The 19,913-nt window shown below is 44.2% G+C and overlaps 1 protein-coding gene across 5 annotated transcripts in view; it reads right to left on the reverse strand.

The window, feature by feature from the left end:
* The window catches only part of COASY (Coenzyme A synthase), a 223,500-nt gene that overhangs the window by 141,400 nt on the left and 62,187 nt on the right, over positions 1-19,913 (reverse strand). The window lies entirely within an intron of this gene.

A 19,913-nucleotide genomic window follows, 5' to 3' on the forward strand; every position in this document is an offset into this window, starting at 1 on the left:
GGGAAAGAGATTTTATGGTGAGTAATGTTCTTATCCATGATCAAACAGGGATGTCCCCAAGCATCCCCATGAGGGATAGGCAAACTGACTAATGGAGAAAACAAAAAACCCCAGTGCAACAGGCCAACAATTAGAACCACTTTAAGGGGCACACGAGAGTCCTAAACAGCTGCCTGCATAACTTTCTGGCAAAACTAGCATTGGAGGATGCCAACACATCAAATTTATAGGCTTTAATAAAACGTGTGATGACCAAGTCGCCGCTTTGCAAACTTGAGAAACAGACGGCTGCACAATCATCTGCTGAATCCCACAGGAAATAGTGGCAGAAGAGGCCACCAAGCTTAACCTCTGAAAAGTGTTGGTCACAAAAAGTTAGACATAGATTGCGTGAACCACATCCAGGGAGTGCAAGGCCACCTCCTTAGGGCACGACAGACAAGGACACAAGGAAGGACAATGCCCTCATTCAAATTATAATCCGACACCACCTTCAGAAAGAAAGAGTGGGATGGTCGAAGAACCACCTTGTGCTTGTATAAAATAAAATAAGGCAGCTTACAGGACAAAGCTGCCATTTCCGACACCAGCCAAGCCAAAGTGATAGCGACTAGAAAGGCAACCTTCTGCGAGAGAGTAAGCAAGGGAATATCCTGAATGCTTTCAAAAGGAGGCTTCTGAAGTGCTGACAACCCCAAATTCAAATCCCACAGTGGCAAGTGGAGGGGGGTGCACAGGGGCCACCACATGACAAACCCCTTGAATGAAAGTGCAAACCAAAGAATGCCTGGCCAGGGGAACACTGAAAGAAGTAGAGCAGAGACTTTACCCAGGATCAAGCCGCCCCAACAAGATCCTCAATTTTAAGCGTTTCCAGTGAAGAATCAATGAGAGTGGAGACCAGCACTTTATCCTGTGCACCTACAGCTGCAGAGGACCTGTCCTCCATGTCCGAGGATACGCCATCAGGATCCGCAGCAAATGTGGAACCAGCAGTGACAGAGCCTGATTCGTGCGCAAAACAGCCTGAGGAGGGTGGCGGCAGGGTGTGCATTTTGCTCGCCTTGCATCCAAATGTCGCCTCCACTTGGGAGACTAATGACTACAAGATGGCCGACAGTGCATCTCAAGGAAGGGGTCCAGAGGGGAAGCGTGCTCCTGAAACACCATGGGGACCTCACCACCCGATGGGCACTGCGCAATGAGGGACCCCACAAGGCACTAAAGTAGGAGAGACCACCCCCAGGAGAGAGAGGGAATCCCCAGGAAGGACTCCACCGAACCACCAGAGGTTCAAAGGAGCAACCCTCGGGCCATTGCCGCTGTGTCCTGCTCAGAACCATGCTCCAGGGATCGCCTCCATACTCTCGGACCCTCAGAAGGAAGGATATGTCTGTCGCTGTGAGCTACAAGAAAATGGCCACTCAGGACCTCCCCCAGTCAGCTCCCACAACCTATTCAACCAGTCAGCCCCAGGGAAAATGGCAGCCAGGCATAGCAAGTACATAAAAGTCTCCAAAAACCAGGGAAAAGGGCAGTTGTAGCCCCAAAAAAATGGCTGCTGGTGAATACAAGCAACATGGCAGCCACATGTGATCTCCCTTGACACGCAATGGAGCCAGAACAATTAGGCAGACCCCCCCCTTCCCACAGCAGGACCAGCCTCCCAAGCCCAGGGGTACCCGGAGCAGCAGGATGAACAGAGGACAGGAACAGAGAGAGCAAGTAGGAGGAGGGCGCTTGAAATGCCACAGGGAGTACCCACGCCCCACACCACATCCGGCAGAACGTGCAGGTAAAACTCTCATGACCTTATCTCTCCACCGAAGTAGGGGGCTGTTGGCCAGGGGAACACTGCGACATGGACTATAGGCGCCCGGTCATATGTATCCCCGCGAGACGTTTATCTCGCTGGCCGCCCCTGTCCAAGATGGGCCATGTCACGGCTGACCAGGCACTGAGCTAGCAGTCTGCACATGCTCGCTGGTCGGACTGGGGTGACCACCAAATCTAGATTATCCGATTGCCCAGCCCAACTGTTGACAGAAGGTCTCCACAGGAAAGAGAAAGAGAAAAACAGGGGAAAAGAAAAAAGCTATGGGACCAGCAGAACAGCACGTCCATATTCCTGAACACCAAGCAGAATGACTGGGTTGCCTATCCCACAGAGGACTGCCCATAGGAGGTGCCAAGTTATTTTCTGCCTAGTATCCTACTCCTGTCGGTGGGGCTATAAAACCCTGTTTGGACATGGATAAAGAGAGGCTATGTCCATCAATGAACTGAAGAGAAATTTAGATGAAGTCATGTTTTTTACATAAAGATGCACAAGTGATCAACGTGAAGGAAATAATCTTCTCAATATGTGCGAATGTTTTCAAAGCCTTGTTTCCATATAGAACTTGTAAATTACGTACAGTATCTCACAGAAGTGAGTACACCCCTCACATTTTTGTAAATATTTTATAATATCTTTTCATGTGACAACACTGAAGAAATGACACTTTGCTACAATGTAAAGTAGTGAGTGTACAGCTTGTATAACAGTGTAAATTTGCTGTCCCCTCAAAATAACTCAACACACAGCCATTAATGTCTAAACCGCTGGCAACAAAAATTAAAGTGAAAATGTCCAAATTGGGCCCAATTAGCCATTTTCCCTCCCTGGTGTCATGTGACTCGTTAGTGTTACAAGGTCTTGGATGTGAATAGGGTGCAGGTGTGTTAAATTTGGTGTTATCGCCCTCAATCTCTCATACTGGTCACTGGCAGTTCAACATGGCACCTCATGGCAAAGAACTCTCTGAGGGTCTGAAAAATAGAATTGTTGATCTACATAAAGATGGCCTAGGCTATAAGAAGATTGCCAAGACCCTGAAAATAAGCTGCAGCACAGCGGACAAGACCATACAGTGGTTTAACAGGACAGGTTCCACTCAGTACAGGTCTTGCCATGGTCGACCAAAGAAGTTGAGTGCATGTGCTCAGCGTCATATCCAGAGGTTGTCTTTGAAAAATAGATGTATGAGTGCTGCAGAGGTTGAAGGGGTCAGCCTATCAGTGCTCAGACCATACTCCACACACTGCATCAAATTGGTCTGCATGGCTGTCGTCCCGGAAGCAAGCCTCTCCTGAGAAATGATGCACAAGAAAGTCCGCAAACAGATTGTTGAAGACAAGCAAATTAAGGACATGGATTACTGGAACCATGTCCTGTGTTCTGATGAGACCAAGATAAACTTATTTGGTTCAGATGGTGTCAAGTGTGTGTGACGGCAACCAGGTGAGGAGTACAAAGACAAATGTGTCTTGCCTACAGTCAAGCATGTTGGTGGGAGTGTCATGGTCTGGGGCTGCATGAGTGCTGCTGACACTGGGAAACTACAGTTCATTGAGGGAACCATGAATGCCAACATGTACTGTGACATACTGAAGCAGAACATGATCCCCTCCCGTCGGAGACTGGGCCTCAGGGCAGTATTCCAACATAACGACCCCAAACACACCTCCAAGACGACCACTGCCTTGCTAAAGAAGCTGAGGGTAAAGGCGATGGACTGGCCAAGCATGTCTCCAGACCTAAAGCCACTTAAGCATCTGTGGGGCATCCTCAAAACGGAAGGCGGAGGAGCGCAAGGTCTCTAACATCCACCAGCTCTGTGATGCCGTCATGGAGGAGTGGAAGAGAACTCCAGTGGCAACCTGTGAAGCTCTGCTGAACTCCATGCCCAAGAGGGTTAAGGCAGTGCTGGAAAATATTGGTGGCCACACAAAATATTGACATTTTGGGCCCAATTTGAACATTTTCACTTAGGGGTGTACTCACTTTTGTTGTCAGCGGTTTAGACATTAATGGCTGTGTGTTGAGTTATTTTGAGGGGACAGCAAATTTACACTGTTATGCAAGCTGTACACTCACTACTTTACATTGTAGCAAAGTGTCATTTCTTCAGTGTTGTCACATGAAAAGATATAATAAAATATTTACAAAAATGTGAGGGACGTACTCACTTCTGTGAGATACTGTTTGTACATAGGGCAGCCATTACTTCTGCGTCCAGGCACTAAGTGAATGTGTTGCTCTGCATTCAAGCAGAGTGCCATCACGCTAGCTGCAAGCTCCTGCATACCCAGCATACTCTGTGACCCCTGCTTTATCACAGTGATTCCACAGACTATTGTATCCCTGTGCAGTCCTTGATTCTAATGTATCCTGTGATCTTGAGCACTTCTGAGACCTGAGCGTTCCTGTTCTCCATGTGGCTATGTTCTAGCTCACGCAGAAACCCCAGAGTATCTGGTGTATCTAACTCAACTAGTGCCTACACAGGTGTGTCCAGGGGAAGCAATCTGGGAGCTTTTATGCAGAAAAGTCCATCATCCATTATGGAATGCTCTAGTTAATACCTGACAACTCCTTAGATTCTGCCTAGCAGCCCTCTTTAGGGCTCACACCTTTGGTATACATGGAAACACCCAGCCTCATCAGCATAACGCTAGCATCTGATGTCACTCTGTGGCTCCTCAGCATCTGGTGTTCCTCCAGATCTGCTGAGAATTATGCAACTTTCGGTGTTCGCAAAGCCTCCTCTGTCCCTACAGCTTCTGGTGTCATGACTACCTATGGGTAACCAGTATAACCCTGTGTCTCTATTGCACCAGGAGTTGTTTTACCTTACCTTCGCAGAATGCGAGTCTGAGTCAGCTGACTTTTGAAAACAATATTCTTTCTGCATGGATATCTTATCTCCACACCTAAAAGCATTACAAGCACCTTTTAACATAAAATAATAAATGCACATTTAAAAAAAAAAGTGCATTTCTTTCTTTTTTGTTTTGGGAACCTCTAAAGCAGGGGTCCTCAAACTTTTTAAACAGGGGGCCAGTTCACTGTCCCTCAGACCGTTGGAGGGCCGGACTATAGTTTAAAAAAAAAAAAAAAAAAAAACATGAACAAATGCGGACACAGTACATGAGATGACCAGAGACTGCGGACATACAATGGCGACGGGCATACTGGGCCAGACGCTCCATAAGACGCACAGACATTTCCCCCCAAGTGTGCCTTATGGAGCGAAATAGTGCCCCATCATTGGTGTCAGTGGAAGGAATAGTGCCCCATCATTGGTGTCAGTGGGAGGAATAGTGCCCCATCATTGGTGTCAGTGGGAAAAAACGTGCCCCATCATTGGTGTCAGTGGGAACAAACGTGCCCCATCATTGGTGTCAGTGGGAACAAACGTGCCCCATCATTGGTGTCAGTGGGAACAAACGTGCCCCATCATTGGTGTCAGTGGGAAGAAACGTGCCCCATCATTGGTGTCAGTGGGAACAAACGTGCCCCATCATTGGTGTCAGTGGGAACAAACGTGCCCCATCATTGGTGTCAGTGGGAACAAACGTGCCCCATCATTGGTGTCAGTGGGAAGAAACGTGCCCCATCATTGGTGTCAGTGGGAAGAAACGTGCCCCATCATTGGTGTCAGTGGGAAGAAACGTGCCCCATCATTGGTGTCAGGGGTAAGAAAAGTGCCCCATCAGTGGTGTCAGTGGGAAGAAACATGCCCCATCATTGGTGTCAGTGGGAAGAAACGTGCCCCATCATTGGTGTCAGTGGGAAGAAACGTGCCCCATCATTGGTGTCAGTGGGAGGAATAGTGTCCCATCATTGGTGTCAGTGGGAGGAATAGTGTCCCATCATTGGTGTCAGTGGGAGGAATAGTGTCCCGTCAGTTGTGTCAGTGGGGGGGGGATAGTGCCACGTCAGTGGTGTCAGTGGGGGGGAATAGTGCCGTGTCATTGGTGTCAGTGGGGGGGGGGATAGTACACCGACATTGGTGTCAGTGGGGGGGGGGGGATAGTGTCCCAACATTGGTGTCAGTGGGAGGAATAGTACCCCATCATTGGTGTCAGTGGGGGAAGGAATAGTGTTCCATCGCTGGTGTCAGTGGGGGGGAGGAATAGTGCCCCATCATTGGTGTCAGTGGGAGGAATAATGCCCCATCATTAGTATCAGTGACACCAATGATGAGGCACTATTCCTCCCACTGACACCAATGACACTTAACTTGCTGACCCCTGCTCCAGCATGGTGCTGCTGCAGCCAGCATACTTGGTTGTAGCAGCACCATCAGCACGGCACACTTACCTGTCAGCTGTCTTTCTTCACTCCAGCCTCTTCCTCACTCGATGTTCGTGGGGCCGCTCGGCTCCGCCTCCTCGCAGGTGATTGGACGCCTGTGTGCCTTTCCTGAGCTACAGTTCTGGCGCCCAATCACCGGTGAGGAGGCGGAGCCGAGCGGCAGGAGTGAGGGAGTGGCCAGAGAATGAAGGAGCAGCGCTTCCTGGACTGGATCGTCGTGGGACTGGGACCAGAGCCAGGTATGGTACAGCAGCCCCCTGCCTGCCCCTGTACTTCGTGTCCCTTCCTGTCCCGCCCCTGCCGGCGGGCCTGATAAATGGCCTCGGCGAGCCGCATGTGGCCCGCGGGCCGTAGTTTGAGGACCCTTGCTCTAAAGCATTGAACTAGCGATCTGTTGATACTGGGAATGAGTAACGTGGGCGGGTGGAGACGTAACATGTTACAAAAGGTGAACTTTTCTTTTAACCCTTTCGCCATCAGGTACATACGTTGTACTGACCTGACAATAAGGATTTGTGTCTAAATCTGACAAAAAAAACGGAGCCCTGCCTGTCATGTGGAAGCAGTCTGGGGCTGCACTGCTTCCCGATTGCTTCCACAGCCCCCAGTACTGGTGTCCCCCATGCGCACATGCTCCCACCATGTATCCAGGCTCCGCTTGCCCATCTGCGTCCCGGGGAGCGCCATGGTGTGTGCACATCATATCCCCCCAGCCCCAAAAATAATCCTGAGCCCCATCCCCACATATAAGCACGTTCGAATGTAAATGCACTTGTCAGGGTGCCTACGCGTGAAAAATTGGATTTTTTTCTATATACCTGTTAAATCCATTTCTTGGAGTATATCATGGGACACAGAGCAGGCTATTCATGACTATGTAGGTTATAGGCCACCTATAGGTGAATGGGCACTGGCCAACCAATCAGAAAGGAGGCCCTCCCCTATATAACCCCTTCTATACAGGGAGTATCTCGGTTTTTTAGCAAGCAATGAAAATTCCAGAAAGAGTGGTGGAACCTCTGTGTTCCGTGATGTACTTTAAGAAATGGATTTTACAGGTAAGTATGTAGAAAAATAATCCAATTTTCTTTATCGTACAACACGGGACACAGAGCAGACTATTCATGACTATGTGTGATGTCCCAAAGCAATGAGAAATTTGAGGAGAGGGTGGCACCATGATAACCACCTTCAATAATCCCTCAGGACCTACTCAGCCATTCGTAAAACACTGCGGCCAAAAGGCAGAATCCTCTGTGGCTCTGACATTGACCTGGTAGAATCTTGTGAATGTGTGAACCGAAGACCATGTAGCGGCCTTGCAAACCTCAGCCACTAATGCCTGATGGCGGATTGCCCAAGATGCCCCCCACACTGCTGGTGGAGTGTGCCTTCACCCGAAAAGGGTGGGACTTTATCTTTCAAACCATAGGTTTGAATGATCAATTGGTGGATCCAGTGAGAAATAATTGGCCCCTCTGGCAGCACAAACAGAGTATCCAACCCCCTGACCTGTGCTATCACCTTCAAGAAGACCCTTACAGCACGAACCACATCCAAGGTATGCAGAGATCTCTCTCTTGCTGTCTGAGACCCAGGAAAGAATGAAGGCAGAACTATGTCCTGATTGAGATGAAACTACTTTGGGTAAAAAGCACAGATGAGGTCACAACACCACCCTATCATAATGCAAAACCAGAAATGGTGAAGTGATTGCCGCTAGAACCAACACTTTATGAGTCAACAGGACCAGTAACAGCTCTCCAATGAGTTCAAATAGTGGCTTTTGCAAAACCTCCAAAACCAAGTTCAGGTCCAAAAGACACAAAGGCAACCTGACAGGAGGAGCCATACGCATCACTCCTTGTAAAAAAAGTGTGAACCAAAGAGTGAGACAATGAGCCTCTGGAAAAAAAATAGCTAATGCTGAAACCTGGCCCTTAATGGTACCAACAGCCAAATTCTTCTGCAACCCTCTTTGAAGAAATGGCAGAATCACATACTTTCGTTGGTACCATTTGTGAACCTCACACCAGGCAATGTAATCCTTCCAGGTTCTGTAATAAATGTTCCTAGAAATGTCCGAGCAACCAACATGATGGGGATGACAGAATCCGACACTACCCTATCCTTCAGGATCTGGGTTTCAATAGCCATGCCGTCAAATTTAGCGAGTGTAAAGCTGGGTGCAATATGGGACATTTAGACAATAGGTCTGGCCAATACGACAGGGCCCACTGCCCATCTACTGTCATCTTCACTATGTCCGTGTACTAGGCCCTCCTGGGCCAGGCCACAGCAATTAGTATCACCGGAATAGACTCCTCCCGATTTCTGCTTAAGAGATACGGCCCCAGCTGGATCAGAGGAAAAAGGCAAAAATCAGTGAGTACTGGTTCCAAGAGATCACTAAGGCATCTACCCCTGACGTGCGAGGATCCCTTACCCTGGACACAAAAAAAATGACCCTGTTGTTGAACCTGGATGCCAATAGATACATCTGGGAAACCCCATCACTGGCAGAATTCCTTGCAAACATTGCGAAGCAAAGCCCATTTCTCTGAAATCAACTGCTGGTGACTGAGATAATCCACCTGCCAATTTTCCACACCTGGAATGAACACTGCTGACAGACTTGGAACATACCTCTCTGCCCAGGGCAGAATGTAGTTCACTTCCTTCTGGGCACCTCGACTCCTGGTACCGCCCTGGTGGTTTATGTATGCGACTGCTGTGACAGACTGAATCCTTACAGGCCAACCCTGAAGGCTAGATGTCAAATATCTCAGAGCCAGCCTCACTGCTCAAAGTTTCAGGACATTGATGGGAAGGACCCTTTCCCTTTTCTGAAAGGCTTGCATCATTGGTTACCAACTTCCACACTGGCCGAAAGGATCTTCCCTTCTCCAAATTGTGAGTTATCAACCAGCAATGCAGGCTCTGCTGCACCTCTGGAGACAGAGATATGCAATAATCCAGGGCTGGAATCCTTTTGTTCCAAATAGACAGAATGTACCTTTGCAGCTGTCTGGAGTGGGCATAGGGAGCATAGGAAATAGCCTCGAACGAGGACATCATCTTCCCCTGCAACTTCATACAGAGGTGAATTGAAGGATACCTCTTGGCCTTCAAACTGCAAACCTCGTTCCTCAGGGTGCAACGTTTTCCTGGAGGCACAAATATCTTTGTCTGAACCAGGTCTAGGACCATCCCCAAATACTGCAGGCTCTGCACTAGTTCCAGGGCCGACATCTTGAGGTTGAGCACCCAGCCCAGCTGTTCCAGGATCTGCATAAGGACCACATCCTGCTTCAGATTCAGCACCAACCGATTTCTGAGCAAGAGATAGTCTAGATAACCTGTGACCGGTACTCCCTGAGTTCTGAGTAGCCACAACACCAAAGCAAGAATTTTTGTGAAATCTCTGGGAGTCGTGGCCAGCCCAAATGGTAGTGCTATGAACTGGAAATGCTAGGCCCCTACTGCAAACTGCAGAAATCTTTGGTGAGTAATGAATGTGGGTACATACAGGTATGCGTACATGATGTCTTTGGACGCCAAAAAATCTCCCTCCTGTAGGGAGGCCACTACTGACCAAACCGATTCCATATGAAAGGATTGGACATTTAGAGACGGATTTATCCCCTTGAGGTCCAAAATGGGCCTTACATCCCCATTTGGTTTTGGGACTGTTAACAGGTTTGAATAAAACCCCTGAAACCTTTCGCCCGCTGGAACCTCTGCGATTATTCCTTGAGCCAATAGACAATCTAGTGCCTGAAATAAAGCTCTTCATTTCTCTGGATTTGCTGGTACATTTGATCTTAGAAACCAGGGAGAGGGAAATACCCGAAATTCTAGTCTGTACCCCAGAGAAATCGTAGAAATTAGGGATGCACCGAAGTTTGGGCCACTGAAACATAGCGGCCGAAAATATAGGAAAAATTTAGCCGATATAGGAGATTGTGTATTTCAGATGTTAGGAGGCGGCTGAGAAAGGCAGGAGAAGAGCAGTGTATACAGTGACTGGCTGTGACTATATGTCAGTGACAGTTTTTAAAATGTAATTATCAGCTTTTTTCCTTCACTATAAGCTCACAGAATTAGCTGTCACTTCCCCCCCAGCTAAAAGAAACAAAAAGTTTCCTTTTAGTTTATTTCCCTGAGTTAAAAGAAACAGCTTTCCTTTTAGTTTATTTCTCGAGATTAAATAAACAAAGTTTCCTTTAGCTCCGGGAAAGTGACAGCTAATTCTGTGAGCTATAATGAAAAAAAAAAAGCCGTCAGTATCAGTATCAGTTTTGGCACCAGAATTTACATTTCAGTACACCACTAGTGGAAATGACCCATTTGTCTTGGATTAGAGCCCTCCATGCGGCCATAATTCAAAGGCTTCCCCCCCACCCGAACAAATGGGGACGCCCCTTTATAAGGAGGCAGACTTTGGATCTGTCTTAGACGACTTTTGCAACCAGGGCCTCCTTGGGTTTTGATTCTGAGATCTACCCCTGGAGGCTGGGACTTGCGTGTGGCGAAACGACTGCCTGGTGGATGAGGGCCCAGCAACTGAAGCCCTGACACCTTAAAAGAAGGGCGTTTGGATTTCTCTTAGGAGTGTAGAAGAGTACTTTCACCCCTTAATCTTTTGGGGAAGATTTGAACAAATCTATCCAAACAGTCGTTCCCCATGAAAAGGAAAACCTGACAACAATTTTTTGCATGGCAGTTCTGCTGACCAACTCTTCAGCCACAAAACCCTGCGCGTGTGCACTGATAAGAGGGCCAAAGTAAGAAATTTGCTGAACTGTATCCTTAAGAGTATCAACCGAGAAACACAAAACATGTGGAACATCCTCCAAATCCTCAGCCGATCATTCCCCCTGACCTGATGATCTTCCAATCCGTTGCTTGAAACGGTCAGAAAGACTGGCAAATGCCAATAGCTGCCACAGCTGGCTGTGCGCAGAGCCTAAGGAGAGACTCCAGCTTCTTATCTGGTGGGTCCTTGAACACCTGTACATTATCCACAGGACATGAAGATTTATTCAGGGATGAAACAGCTGCATCCACTACAGGAAACCCCCATTTCTTAAACTTTTGTTCCACGGGGTAAAAAAACAGAAAACCTCTTTGGTGAAACAGAAAACCTCTTTGGTGGAACAAAAACCCTGTCTGGGTGGTCCCAGTCAGCATATATAATTTACTCCAGAAGAGGATGCACCGGAAAGGCCTGAGTACTCTGTGAACGCTTCAAAGAGCCCAGGGAAGAATAAGTAACTTCAGAGGTTTCTATCAGAGGTAGCCCAAATCCAGACCGTACCATATTAGTGAGGTCTTGGGCTAAAAATCTCTGAGACTGGGAGGCAGGGACCTCCTGCTTCTCCTCAGGCTGTGACTCCTCAGACAAAATACTACTGCCTGACCTTCCTCCAGCTCTTCCTTATCCTCAGGCTCCGTCCATTCCTGCTCCAGGATTGGTGGTTCTAGTGACAGGGATCTATCCCACTTCTTAGTCCCCTGAGAAGCCGATAAAATCTCTTATTTTCTAAACCCGCTAAGGCTTAAGCAAGATCATCCTTGGTTACATATGCTGAAGCAGAAGCCCCAGTAGTAGCCACAATGCCAGATAGACGCAGCGGCTCACACTGCCCAGTCGCTTCTGGCCTGTCAGGAGAGGATATTACAGCAGACCTTCGGCTAGGTTTCTCAGGACCTTGCGGTGGTACATTAGTGTCCTTTCCTGCCGCACCTCCCCTACTCCGCTTTCTGGAAGACATTACTTCAGATAGCGCAGACCTGTGCACCTCCACTAGTAACACAGGTCACAACGTGTGTCCTGGCCTCCAGATGAACAAAATATGGCCCACTTCTGTTTCCAGCAAACCTCCCTCTAGTGGCCGAAAACAAAAAGAGCAAGCACATCTCAGAAACAACAGTGAGCACTCCCCCTGGTGGAAACTCACAGTCACAACACCTCTCCTTATCCCTTGCTTCTCTTTACAGAGAGAAAAAAAAAGGAGATCTATTACCAGTCCCGCCACAGGTCCCTGACTTCCGTCAGGCACCAACCTTCACCCATCATGGCAGGCACGTCACAGAACTTCAAGGACTCAGTCCCCATACTGAGGGGCTACTGCCTCAGACCTGTATAGCACCCCGCTGGAAGCACCTTGGTTAGATTTTAAAATTGCCCAGGGTTCCATCTGCTTGGGGTCCAGTGCTGTAAGGCTGCATTACAGGAAAAACCTTGAGGATTCTCTTTATAAAGCGAGGCTTGGTTACTCATCCATTTTAGCTTATAACCTTCCGAATGGATCTGATTAAAGTCCTTGATTCTCTCATGGAACTGTCCTGGACTTTCAGGTATGCTCCAAGAGCATAGCAACACTTTCAGTGACAATCAAACTTACAGACACTGGTGAAAAAACTGAGGTACTTCCTGTATAGGAGGGGTTATATAGGGGAGGACCTCCTCTCTGATTGGTCAGCCAGTGTCCATTCACCTATAGGTGGCCTATAACCCACATAGTCATGAATAGCCTGCTATGTGTCCCGTGATGTACGATAAAGAAACATTGGGGGGGGGGGGGGATATCCTCCTGCGCTTGATATGGGTACGTCCCTATCTACCAGCTGCAATCACTCAACCTCAACCAATAAGTCGTAAATACCATATATTAAATAGTGAAGCGCTCCCAAACTACCTAAGAAAAATCCCTCTATACATACCATAAATACCAACTGAACTTAAAAGTAATCGATACCATAAGGTGATGAAAAACATAAAAACTAAATCTATTAGTGAAAATACATAAACACCTCTCTTAATATCAATTAATAATGCCTCATAATTAATCTGTGATGGAAAATAACAAATATGAAATTCATGAAAAATACTCAAATATTAGTGAAAATAATAATACTAATTCATGTGACAAATCGTGATAAATTGTGACAAACCTATAAATCAAATAAATAGTGATTCTTCAAAAAATAAATAGATAAATAAATAAATATGCAATACATATAGCCTGTGATAAAACCCTATAACAAATTAAATTAAATAGATAACTACTTAATTCTGTGAAAAAATAAATAAACTCAGTGTCCAAAATATACTCAAAAAGTCCATGCAAATTGTGAAAACACTCTGTGATCTTCACTTCTAGTGCTCAAAAAGGAATCCTCCAATGGCAGCAATGCCTGCTCACCTCCCCTCCTCGACCCACACAGGGCCACAAGGCAAAAAAACTCCCCTCAAAGGCAATCCTTTATTCCAGGCAGCTCAGCAAGGGACCTCAGGACTTCCACTCCACCTCCTCTCAAACGTCATATAGGACACAAACAAAAGCTTCCCATAGTGTAATACCGTTTAATAGGAGTAATTTGGCATAACATATTTTTCCCACTCACATGTAATCCTTGTAAACAGCGCTTTCCACCTCACATCATGGGTGTATTCACATACAGGGAGGGAAACAAATATGGCCGCTGCGTCCGGACAAACGTCCCCACGTGACCGGAAGTGACGTAATCTCGAACTGGGAATGGCGTTCCGACGCGTTGCGTCACGTGCGTCGTGACTTCATCAGGGTGATGAAGTCACGACGCACGTGACGCAACGCCATTCCCAGTTCGAGATTACGTCACTTCCGGTCACGTGGGGACGTTTGTCCGGACGCAGCGGCCATATTTGTTTCCCTCCCTGTATGTGAATACACCCATGATGCGAGGTGGAAAGCGCTGTTTACAAGGATTACATGTGAGTGGGAAAAATATGTTATGCCAAATTACTCCTATTAAACGGTATTACACTATGGGAAGCTTTTGTTTGTGTCCTATATGACGTTTGAGAGGAGGTGGAGTGGAAGTCCTGAGGTCCCTTGCTGAGCTGCCTGGAATAAAGGATTGCCTTTGAGGGGAGTTTTTTTTGCCTTGTGGCCCTGTGTGGGTCGAGGAGGGGAGGTGAGCAGGCATTGCTGCCATTGGAGGATTCCTTTTTGAGCACTAGAAGTGAAGATCACAGAGTGTTTTCACAATTTGCATGGACTTTTTGAGTATATTTTGGACACTGAGTTTATTTATTTTTTCAAAGAATTAAGTAGTTATCTATTTAATTTAATTTGTTATAGGGTTTTATCACAGGATATATGTATTGCATATTTATTTATTTATCTATTTATTTTTTGAAGAATCACTATTTATTTGATTTATAGGTTTGTCACAATTTATCACGATTTGTCACATGAATTAGTATTATTATTTTCACTAATATTTGAGTATTTTTCATGAATTTCATATTTGTTATTTTCCATCACAGATTAATTATGAGGCATTATTAATTGATATTAAGAGAGGTGTTTATGTATTTTCACTAATAGATTTAGTTTTTATGTTTTTCATCACCTTATGGTATCGATTACTTTTAAGTTCAGTTGGTATTTATGGTATGTATAGAGGGATTTTTCTTAGGTAGTTTGGGAGCGCTTCACTATTTAATATATGATAAAGAAACATTGATTGCAATAAACATGTTACATATCGCCACACATGCCAGAGTGAGAGCAATAATTCTAGCACAAGACCTCCTCCATAACGCTAAACTGATGACCTATAGGGGCTATTTATGCATCGCCTATAGAAAATATAGGGTACTGAAGTTTGTCACCATTTCTTGGCACATACAAATTTATGGTTTGGAACGCTGGGTATCTATTGACTCGGAGCAGCCTTGTATTATAGATTTTACCAAAGATTTGGGTAATTTTATGGCATTTCTTAGCCCTAAAAGTCACTTTAGTGTGTTTGTTACAGAAATGTAGCATTTCCTAGACCTTTGCAGTAATATATCATGTGACATAAAAAAATTGAAACTACCACTATTTTATGCTCTAGGGGGTCAGCTTTCAGAAAATATACGTTTGGGGTTTTGTGTAATCTTTAGGCCTAAAATGATTTTTTAAACGAGTGCAAAAAAATGCAAAAACAGCTCTGGCAACGTGAGGTTTAAGCTGGCCATACAGTAGTAGATTTTCCAATAAACATTTGTACAGGTATGCATACGATTCTTGTGAAATTTCTTAATACATTTAATGACTTGACAAATGTTGTTTGAAATTACTTCAAACTTTCATTCGTTTTTAACATTTGATATTGAAATTAATGTAGACAGACCACTAGGTGCTAATTCCCACAACTAACGTAGGGTAAAAGGAGGGTGAAACAAGGCTAGTTCCACAGCTGCTCCGATGACCATTAGGAGTGTGACGTGATATTGAGAAAGCTTAGAAAATCAGAGTGCTTGTGGTGAAAGCCAGGATAATAATGCAATGGCGCACATATCCAGCAGTCAATATGTATGATACAAAAGTTTAATAAACCAATAAAACCATAATAACCATGTTACAAAGTATCCATGTGGTAGTATGGTACAACTAAAGAGATTGGCACAAATCACAAGCTGAAAGGAATGGTGGGAGCGGCTTACTGTTATTGTATATAGACATGGCTATGAGGAGCCTAGATGGTGAACTCAAAAAAATTGCGAACAGTAGCAGTTGGAGAGAAATGTGTTCACAAGCCAGTGGTCTAGTGGGATGCCACTTGAGAGATCAGAGAGACCAAAAAAGACCTCCTCGGTGTCACCGAGGGTCGTGCACCGGAAGTGACGTAACGGCGCACCAGAAATGACCTCAGTGGAACACAGGAAAGCCAAAAGCAGCCATCATGAGCCCTCAGCAGGAAGGAAACCAACCAAAACAAGTCCCGGTTACCATGATGACGTGTTTCACACAATTCAGTGCTTTGTCACAGTCAATTGGTAACTGGGGTGAAGAGGAATATTTATAATCAACTTGCAAATTGGGGTGAAGCCCAAAGAGGGAAAGAGGAAGGTGGGGCCAGAAAAAGGCATGTATGCCTAATATAAATAACAGTGTAAGCCGGTCCCACAGACCATCATAAAAGATACATATTGTTACAAATAATTATATAGAAATATAAATATGTATACAAATATAAATAAAATGAAAAGCAATTAAATCACAGATTACAAGTTACACTTTTTATATATAAAGCACTAGTATATACTATTATTAAAAATATCAAATCTATATATAATATGTAATAATATTATAACTAGAACGTAAATACATATATTGAGAAAAAAAACATATATAAAAAATGGGAAACAGAAAAAAAGGGGGGAGAAAGAAAAAAAGAAGAAGGAATCAACCATAACAGGTACATTAATAAATGCCTATGTCACAAGGTGTTATGTTACAGTATACAGTGTACCTCGTTTAGCCCATCCAGTGTCATGGTACCTAATTTAAATATCCAGAAGGTTTCTCTCCTAAAAAGGAGAATCTTTTGTTCTGAGTTAATGATCTGTCATTAATGCATTCTATTGCCAAGACCTCCATATTCTTAAAATCTTTATTATGATGTTGGAGAAAGTGGCAGGGAACACTATGTTCATCATTGCCATCTGTAATAAGTCGGCGATGCTCCCCGATCCATTTACGCAATGTGTGCTTGGTACGGCAAACATACAACAGTTTGCATGGACAGCGAAAAAACATAAATCACATTTTCTGAAGAACAGGTAATAAACTGATCGCAAATTGATTTCTCTTATTATCCTCAAAACTAGATTGTCCATGTTGTATGGACTGACAAGTTAAACATCTCTTCTTATGGCCTTGGCAGATACCTACTCTGTTATCAAAAAAGGAACGTATATCTGAAGACGTACCTGTTTTTTTATGTGATATTAATTTGCTAGGGGCTAAAATATTTTTTAGTGCACATGCACGTTTGAAAGTGACAATAGGATTAGGTGATAATAATGGACCTAATTTTAGGGTCTAATTTAAGTATGTGCCAGTGTTTGCGGATGATACCTGAAATGGCTTTGTATTTAGTACTGAATCCAGTAATAAATCTAACTGAATTAGAATTATTGAGAGATGATTTGATTCTTTTGGGTGGAATTGATAGATGTTTAGCCTGTGCTTCTAGAAACAATCTGTCTGGATAACCTTTTTCGGACCGTGCGTAAACGGATCGAGGAGCATCACCGACTTATTAAAAAGATAGCAATCAAGTGTACCCCACCACTTTCTCCAACATCATAACAAAGATTTTAAGAATATGGAAGTCTTGGCAACAGAATGCATTAATGATATATCAACAAAAGATTCTCCCTCCTTTGCAGGAGAGAAACCTTCTGGATATTTAAATTAGGTACCATGACACCGGATGGGCTAAATGAGGGCCCTGAGGTACAGGGGCGGACTGACAACTCATGGGGCCCCCGGGAAATAGGGGATCATGGGGCCCCTGTGTCCTTGCCCAAACTCAAAAAAGCCTATGAAAAAAGTACCAGGGGCATCTCATGGGGCCCCCTAATGACCCCGGGCCCTCAGGCACTGCCAGAGTTTCCAAATGGTCAGTCCGCCCCTGCTGAGGTACACTAACATAAAACACTGACACAGGCATTTATTAATATTCCTGTTATGGTTGATTCCTTCCTCTTTCTTTTTCCCATTATATATGTTTTTTTCTCAATATATGTATTTACATTCTAGTTATATTACATATTATATATTAGATTTGATATTTTTCATAATGGTATATACTAGTGCTTTATATATAAAAAGTGTAACTTGTAATCTGTGATTTTATTGCTTTTTTGGTTCATTTATATTTGTATACATACAGTATATATTTATATTTCTACATAATTATTTGTAACAATATGTATCTTTTATGATGGTCTGTGAGACCGGCTTACGTTAATTACATTAGGCATATATGCCTTTAAATTTCCGGACTCACCTTCCTCTTTCCCTCTTTGGGCTTCACCCCAATTTGCAAGCTGATTATATGTATTCCTCTTCACCCCGGTTACCAACTGACTGTGACAAAGCACTGAATTGTGCGAAACGCATCATCATGGTAACCAGGACTTGTTTTGGTCAGTCTCCTTCCTGCTGAGGGCTCATGATGGCTGTTGTTTGCTTTCCTGCGTTCCACTGAGGTCATTTCCGGTGCTCCATGACGTCACCTTTGTTGCGCGGTCCTCGGTGACACCAAGGAGGTCTTTTTTGGTCTCTCTGATCTCTCAAGTGGCATCTCACTAGGCCACTGGCTTGTGGACACATTTCTCCCCAACTGCTGTTGTTCACAACTTTTCCATCTGTGGAGTTCAAAATCTAGGCTCCTCATAGCCATGTCTATATACAAGTAAGCCACTCCCACCATTCTTTTCAGCTTGTGACTTGTGCCATTCTCTTTACTTGTACCATACTACCACATGGATACTTTGTAACATGGTTATTAAGGTTTTATTGGTTTATTAAAAAACGTTTGTATCATAAACATTGACTGCTGGATATGTACGCCATTGCATTATTATCCTGGCTTTCACCACGAGCACTCTGATTTTCTAAGCTTATTGAATTAATGTAAATCTCCTGAACAAAAACCAAATACACTGTTGGAACTCTGTTCGTTCAAGAACATCCTTTCGTGATTATGGTCATGTTGATTTCACCCCACTAAGGATTAGAAAAGCAAGCAAACATTCTTAAAATGAAAATTTTTGATTGGAAAATTATACTAGTGTATGGCCAGCTATGGTGACTAATCTAGAAATTTCTGTTACAATAACAAAAATGACTAAAACTGGCCATACACTGGTAGACTTTCATTTGAAAAAAGGTAATTTAAGTTAGTTCTAATTGTTGGTGGGGTCAATTTGACGTTTGTTTTAGAGAGCAATGACAAAAAAAATTCAAAGCAGGAAAGAAAATCATCTCGAGCAAACATATTTCTAACAGAGAATGTGGCATTTTGTTCAGGAAATTACATTTATTTCAAAATCGAATGTTAAAAGCAAACTTTAAGTACTTTCAAATGTACTGATGAGACTTTTCCTATGAATGCTCGCTTGAATATTTGCTAGTGCATGGTCAGCTTAACCGCTTCCCGACCTCCCTATAACAGAAATACTGCTACAGGGCGGCATGGGTGCGCAAAATCACGTATACGTGATTTTGCATTTCCGGGTAGGGATCACTGTATTGGTGTCACTGGGGACATCAGGGACACCAAGTCAGTTCCCCCCAGTGTCAGAATGTCTGTGCAGTACCGCTATAAGTCACTGATTGCCACCATTACTAGTAAAAATAAAAAATAAATGAAAAAATCCCAGTATATATACCGCCATTTGTAACGCTATAACGTTTACGTAAACCAATTAATTTACATGTTTTGGGATTATTATTTTCTTTTTTTTTAATCAAAGACATGTAGCAGAATACATTTTGGCCTAAATTTATGACGAAATTTGATTTTTTTTACTAATAGCAAAAAGTCAAAAATATTGTTTTTTTTCTCAAAATTGTCGGCCTTTTTTGTTATAGCGCAAAAATAAAAAATGCACAGGCAAACAGATACCACCAAAAGAAAGCTCAATCTGTGGGAAAAAAAAGAACATAAATTTAATTTGGGTGCAGTGTTGCATGGCCATGCAATTGTCAGTTGAAGCAATGCAGCGCCATAATACAAAAAATGACCTGGTCTGGAGGGCAAGTGGTTAAGAGTTCCACTTTTGAATCAGGGACTTCCTCCATTCTGGCATGGATGTAGGAGCCCCAGAATTTCTTCTGAATATAATAATTTCGGAGGGTACCTTTTAAGTGGGAACGGTCTGGATAAAAGCGTACAGATGTGTCCCAAAGTAAATAGGTGAATGGTAAGTGTC

This window comes from Staurois parvus, unplaced genomic scaffold, assembly GCF_062004578.1.
Source record: "Staurois parvus isolate SC_StPar_1 unplaced genomic scaffold, SC_StPar_1.0 ptg000263l, whole genome shotgun sequence".
Taxonomy (NCBI): domain Eukaryota; kingdom Metazoa; phylum Chordata; class Amphibia; order Anura; family Ranidae; genus Staurois; species Staurois parvus.